General features: G+C 40.3%; 1 non-coding gene across 1 annotated transcript; it reads right to left on the minus strand.

Annotated features, from left to right (window-relative positions):
• Positions 1-1089: 1089 nt before the first annotated feature.
• On the minus strand, positions 1090-1225 carry LOC130038340 (small nucleolar RNA SNORA2/SNORA34 family). Its single transcript, XR_008794666.1, has one exon. It is a non-coding gene; the product is annotated as a small nucleolar RNA SNORA2/SNORA34 family (small nucleolar RNA).
• Between the last annotated feature and the right edge of the window lie 5143 nt (positions 1226-6368).

Below are 6368 nucleotides of genomic sequence, written 5' to 3' on the forward strand. Positions count from 1 at the left end.
CTCGGTAGCTTCCCCGGCTCTCCAAGAGGGGTGGAGGAATCAAACCCGGCTCTGCTGGGCTGGTTGCGTGCAAGGCGAACACCTTACCCGCTGTGCTATCGCTCAAGTCCTGGCCCAAAATCTAAAATAGAAAAGAAAACACTTCAGAGATAAAGAACACATGCAATTACCATATAGCACTGTAGCACTGTCCTCCCATTGTTCATCAATTTGCTCGAGTGGGCACCAGTAATGTCTCATTGTGAGACTTGTTACTGTTTTTGGCATATCGAATATGTCATGAGTAGCTTGCCAGGCTTTTGCCTTGCAGGAGCAATACTCTCGGTAGCTTTCCTGGCTCTCGGAGAAGGGCGGAGGAATCAAACCAGGCTTGACCCTGGTCGGCCAAGTGCAAGGCAAACCTCCTACCCACTGTACTATTGCTCCAACCCCATTTACCATATAGGACTTCATAAAATATTTCTCTCATGAGCTCACAGAGAGAAGACTGTTTTTGATAAATTTAGGCAACCATAAAACTGGAGTTAAGTTAGCTGTGGAATACTGATAAACATATATCACTACGGACACTTGTATTCAAGTAGAAACACATAAGCCTCTCTGTGTTTAGGCACCACTGTATACCAGTCAAAATATGTTTGTTCTTCTAGAAACTTAAAATCATAAATGTTGGACGAGAATATGTCATTATATGTATTATGTGTGGTTTACATTTTATAATATGTGTGCTAATAATTTATACAATGAAACTGTTTTTAAAGGTTTGAATTAAGGGTTAGATTACAGTGAGAATAAAAGAGATTGAGATTATGGTTAACTTCAACACTGTTTATAGCAGGGATTCAAGGAGGGCTTAAAAGGAGGGAGCTGGTGATATCCTGTGAAGCTGTTACGATAATGGTGACCATTAGAATAAAAATTAAATACCATATATTTTTAAAATTTTTTTTATGATCTAGATAGCCTCTATAGAGAAAAAGTCTGGGAAAAATATAAAATAGAGTGAAAGTGATATAGTTTTTTTTTTTTTGATGTGCTTAAAAAAATTTTAATGTCATTCATGAGGTTTTCCCAATGGGAGAAGGTATGGGTTGTTTCTTCCAAATGAAATAGCCATTCTTGGTGAGGTTCCAGAACAGCTAACAGATCACAGGAAGACAGTTCTTTAGGCCCTTGTTTGAAATCAACAGCTAGAGTGTAACTATTGATCTTCAGTCAGGGCCATAGTTTTTTAAAAAAAAGAGGCCGGAGCACTCAATGCCTCTTTTGCAAACCACAACACCCAAAAGGAGAGAGAGAACAAAAGGGAATGCCCTGCCACAGAGGCAGGGTGGGATGGGGGGGATGGGGGGTGGGAGAGATACTGGGACTCATGGTGGTGGAAAATGGGCACTAGTGGAGGGATGGGTGTTGAATCATTGTATACTTGAAACCCAAGCACAAAAATTTGTAAATCTACAATTGTACCTCATGGTGTTTCACAAATAAAAATTTAAAAAAATAAAAGAGGCCATAGATGGAACCAGAGCAACAGTCAAGCAGGGAGGGTGTTTGCCTCACACACAGCCGACCTGGGTTCAATCCCCAGCATCCCAGATAGTCCCCTGAGCAATGCCGAGAGTAATTCCTGAGTGCAGAGCTAAGAGTAACCCCTGAGCATCGCTGGGTGTGACCCAAAAAGGCAAAAAAATAAAAAAATAGGCCACAGAGATAAATGAAACAAACATGGCAAAACTGAGATGACCTATTGTAAAAGATCTTTAAGGGCGACCAGGGGGAGGCCCCAATGGCTCTTTCCCTAGCTGCCCGCATTCAGGGTGTGCCCGGGCCTGCCCCAGTCTCTCTGAGTCTCCCATCCTAGTCTCACACCGCTCCTCATTCCTGTCTCATCCCCCGCTCATCTCTCCATGCCATCTCGCAGCCTGGGCGCTCTCGTTCTCTCTTTCCACATGCCTGCTCCTGTATTCTTCTACATTTTTGTCTCTCTGTCCCTCATGCTAGCCTCTCCATGGTCCATCTTGCTGTCCTGCTCTCTCGGCTCTCCAGCTCTCTTCCTCTCCAACTCCCCAGCACTCTCCACTGACTGCACCCAGTAAGGAAGCCAAATCAACATAAGGAAGCCCTTCCACTCAATGCCTCTTTTGCAGAGCAGAACACCCAAAAGGAGAGAGAGAACAAAAGGGAATGCCCTGCCACAGAGGCAGGGTGGGCTGGGAGGATGGGGGATGGGAGGGATACTGGGACCCGTGGTGGTGGGAAATGGGCACTGGTGGAGGGATGGGTATTTGATCACTGTATACTTGAAACCCAAGCACAAAAATTTGTAAGCCTACAACTGTACCTCATGGTCTCTCACTAATAAAAATTTTTAAAAAAATTAAAAAATTTTAAAAAAAGAAAGCCCTTCCTGAGGGCCCACCAAGTTCAAAGGGAACACTACCTAGGGTATTCCAAAGCCCTTCCTGACTGCTCAAGGGCAAAATACGCCTTAAGGTGTTTTTCTCTTTTCCCTAGTCCAATAACTCTATCAACATCTCAATAGTAGTTATTTTTGTATGAACATAGTAAGAGATAACATTGAGGCTTGTAGGGCAGGTCTCCTGGGAACATCTTGCCACAGATTCAGACTACAGTGCTCAGGCTAGACCAATCATTTCTAACCCTAGCAGGGTCCAAATCTAGTTATTACTTTTTGGATCATGACAGCATCTGTCCTTGACCAAGCTCTTAACTTGTAGTTAAGCATTATGGCTCTTTGGCCAGGCCCATCTCGATGCCAGGGTAGTACATAGCTTACTGCTTGCCCTGGTTCCATCCAATCCCTCGTTGGGACCCTGCTTTTGGGGGCGGTAGGAAGAAAGGGCAACTGAGGCTTAGGTGAGAGAACTGATGCCCAGAAGGAAAATATCACTGAGTCACATAACAATAGCATACTGCCTTCTTGTGTTCATACAAAAAGGACATTTCTCTGAATAAACTATGCAAAGGACTTAGGGAGTTGAGAAAAACAATATTTACAAGTCAACAGAGCACAAAGAAAGAAGTTACAAATAAACACAGAAGAATGGGAGCACTGTGATGGGAGCAACCCAATATACCTAAGCTACCTGAGGCTATGCAGGAAGGACAAAACAGTGTTCTCCTACAACCTATACTAATCACACTGTCACTGTCACTGTCCTCCCGTTGTTCATCGGTTTGCTGGAGCAGGCCCAGTAACATCTCCGTTGTGACACTTTTTTCTGTGTTTGGCATATCAAATACCTCATGGGCAGCTTGCCAGGCTTTGTCACACAGGCAGGATACTCTCCGGTAGCTTGCCGGGTTCTCTGAGAGGGGTGGAGGAATCAAACCTGGGTCAGCCGAGTGCAAGGCAAACGTCCTACCTGCTGTGCTATCGCTCCAGTCCATACTAATCATATCATTAAAATATAATTAAGATCTCCTGTGAAAAGAAACCAAGGCTTCAAACTGACTTATTGAAACAACATCCAAAATAATCATATATACAAAATATATACTAAAATAAGGAGATTTAAAGGCTTATGCTAGCATCAGTTTTGGAAGAGTAAAAAGATGAAGAAACATCTACTAGTATGTTTTATAAAGAAGAAAATAGAAGTCACAGCCTTTATTTTTTCACCATGAAATCCAGGCTAAGACAAGCAGAAAAAAGACAGCTTTGTACTGCGATTGAAAATATTTCCAAACATAGTAGAAGTCCCAGGTACTAATAGTTATATACCCTGTAGTAATTACTTCCTTTAAAAAGCTATGAAAAATAATAAAGATCTCCCTATAAAGAGAAAGATGTTTAACCTTAATTGAAAATCAAATGCGAGTAAAAAATAAGCTGAGTAAATGATTTATTGTATAGAAATTTGTTGGCACTATACACTGCATAGGGCAACGTTAAGGAAGTACTTATTTGTAAGCATTGCTTAATTGCATATAAAATGTTGCAAGGCAATCCCTGTAAATTTAATTTGGCAAATATTTTGCAATTATGAAGACATGTATCTTCTCATCAAGAAATTCTGTTTCTAGGACTTCACCCCTTACCTCAATGTATATAAACAAAGGAAAAAAACTCTTTCGTATACACCTGACTGCTGTGTAAACAAATAGAAATATTTTTCCCCATTAACTGGAACTACCTGAACGATGTTCACATATTGCTGAATAGAGAGTTTTGCAGTTGGCATTTAGGGATCCTCTTAAGACTTCCACAGTGGAATTTCCAGATCATATTAATGAAATCACCACAGTGGAAAATGTCATATAATGTGGTAACTTATGCTTGCTTCCACACCATGGTGGGATAATCTTTTATATTAAAATAGAAAGATAAGATTAAAACTTAACTAAATAATAATGGAGAGTAACCATTGTGCTAACTGGAAATCATGAGGTGCTAGATTTACCGGAAAGTTATGCTGTGAAGTAGTAATATTCTTGAAAATTATGTATCTTTTAGAGAATCATAGTAATACAATAGAAATTGTTATGATTCCTAAGAAATAGTTATAGACAAATATAACTATCAAGGATTTATCTAAAATAGGGTTAGGAGAATGAGACCCCTCATTGTTACTCAGGCCTAGGATGAAGGAGACGTTACTGGGGCCTGCTCGAGGCAATCCACGAACAACAGGATGGTCGTGATCGTGATCTAAAATAAGCACTACAAAATTTATGTAAAATCTTAAATAACAATAAAATTTTGTCTGGAATATTTCTGTGCACAGTTTTCTTAGCACTGCATTGTAGCACTGTCTTCCCATTGTTCATCGATTTGCTCGAATGGGCACCAGTAACGTCTCCATTGTGAGACTTATTGTTACTGTTTATGGCATATCGAACATGCCACAGGGAACTTGCCAGGCTTTGCTGTGCAGGCGGGATACTCTCGGTAGCTTGCAGGGCTCTCCGAGACAAATGGAAGAATCAAACCTGGGTCGGCCGTGTGCAAGGCAAATGCTGTACCTACTGTGCTATCACTCCAGCCATTTTTCTTAGAGTAACAAAAATGGGTAAATTTATCTTTGCAGAGCAATTAAAATAACGGGTGATGAGCATGCGAAGTACAGCATGGGGCGCAATGTACAAAACCCATCCTGTGTGAAATTCTACAGGGCGCATTGTCCAGTTTTTTCCAGAAGCAACTGAAAAAGGAAAACCATAAGATGAATAACCAAAGAGTTATTCCTCGTGCCCTGTGGCAGAGGAATTGTTTCTGAATTTTCTGGCTCTGTTATCGGCATTGCCAAAGACGGAGCATGCATTTGCTGACATACTGGTAAATTGAGTAAATATTGAAGGCTTTTGATCCAAATGAGAAGACATATTGGAAGGTGGTCCCACCTTGGCTGTGGCCTGGACTAACTGGACTAGTTATGCAGGCTGGCATCTGTTTCATGGATGCCTTGGGAGTCCTGGAAACCAGTTTTCAGATGGACAACAAATCAAAGAATACAAGTCTGCCATATAATCTTCCAAAGCAAAATATTTTAATTAGAAACAAAGATTCATGATATTTTTTTTAAAAATCAGTCTCTTCCTGCAGTATTTTGTTGAGCAACTGGCAGGAGGTAATTGTAGTAATATGAATGTGTCAAGAAATAAACAACGCAAATTTATTTTTTAAAATTTTTAAATTTCTTTTCATTTTATAAAGTAGTTCACAGTATTTGATTACATTTAATCTTGGGACACCAATCCCACCACCATTTCACCTCCTTATCAGCATATTTTGGATGTTTCCATCCTGAACCCCAAAAGCAAACATTCTTTATAGGTGTATTGCACGGAATTTGTGATTTCTCTTTCAATGTGTGATTCTTTCGTAGGCAGAAGTAGAACGCTTGAATAAAAATTTAGAATATGTGGTTATGTCCTAGCTTATACTCCTGTAACTAGAAATGACAGATCTTTTTCTGAGAACGAGGATAGAAATAAGAAAGTGGCCAGCCAGGTCTTGCCCAGTTTGCCTTCACCCTACTGTTTCTTCACCTTCTTCTCTCCCTGGGTTAATCCAGAAAATATTCATGGGATACATATGGGGAAATGGATTTTTTGAGAACTTCCTGTTTATATACCTTCCTGATCTAGAATGCATTCATCTTTGACTACTATTCTCTTCAATTTTAGCCTATAACTCTGCTACTACACTGACAAAACTTGTTTATCCACAAACGTAAATCATTTAATTTAGTACCACTCTCATCTGATTATAGCTTTTCACTATTAAGATTAATACTGGCTGTGGGCTTATTATAAATGGCTGTTATTATCTTGAGGAAGTTTTCTGCCACCCTGTTTTGCTGAGGGTTTTTATCATGAATGGGTATTGGACCTTGTCAAAAACT

Source organism: Sorex fumeus, unplaced genomic scaffold, assembly GCF_029834395.1.
Source record: "Sorex fumeus unplaced genomic scaffold, SorFum_2.1 ptg000006l, whole genome shotgun sequence".
NCBI classification, from domain to species: domain Eukaryota; kingdom Metazoa; phylum Chordata; class Mammalia; order Eulipotyphla; family Soricidae; genus Sorex; species Sorex fumeus.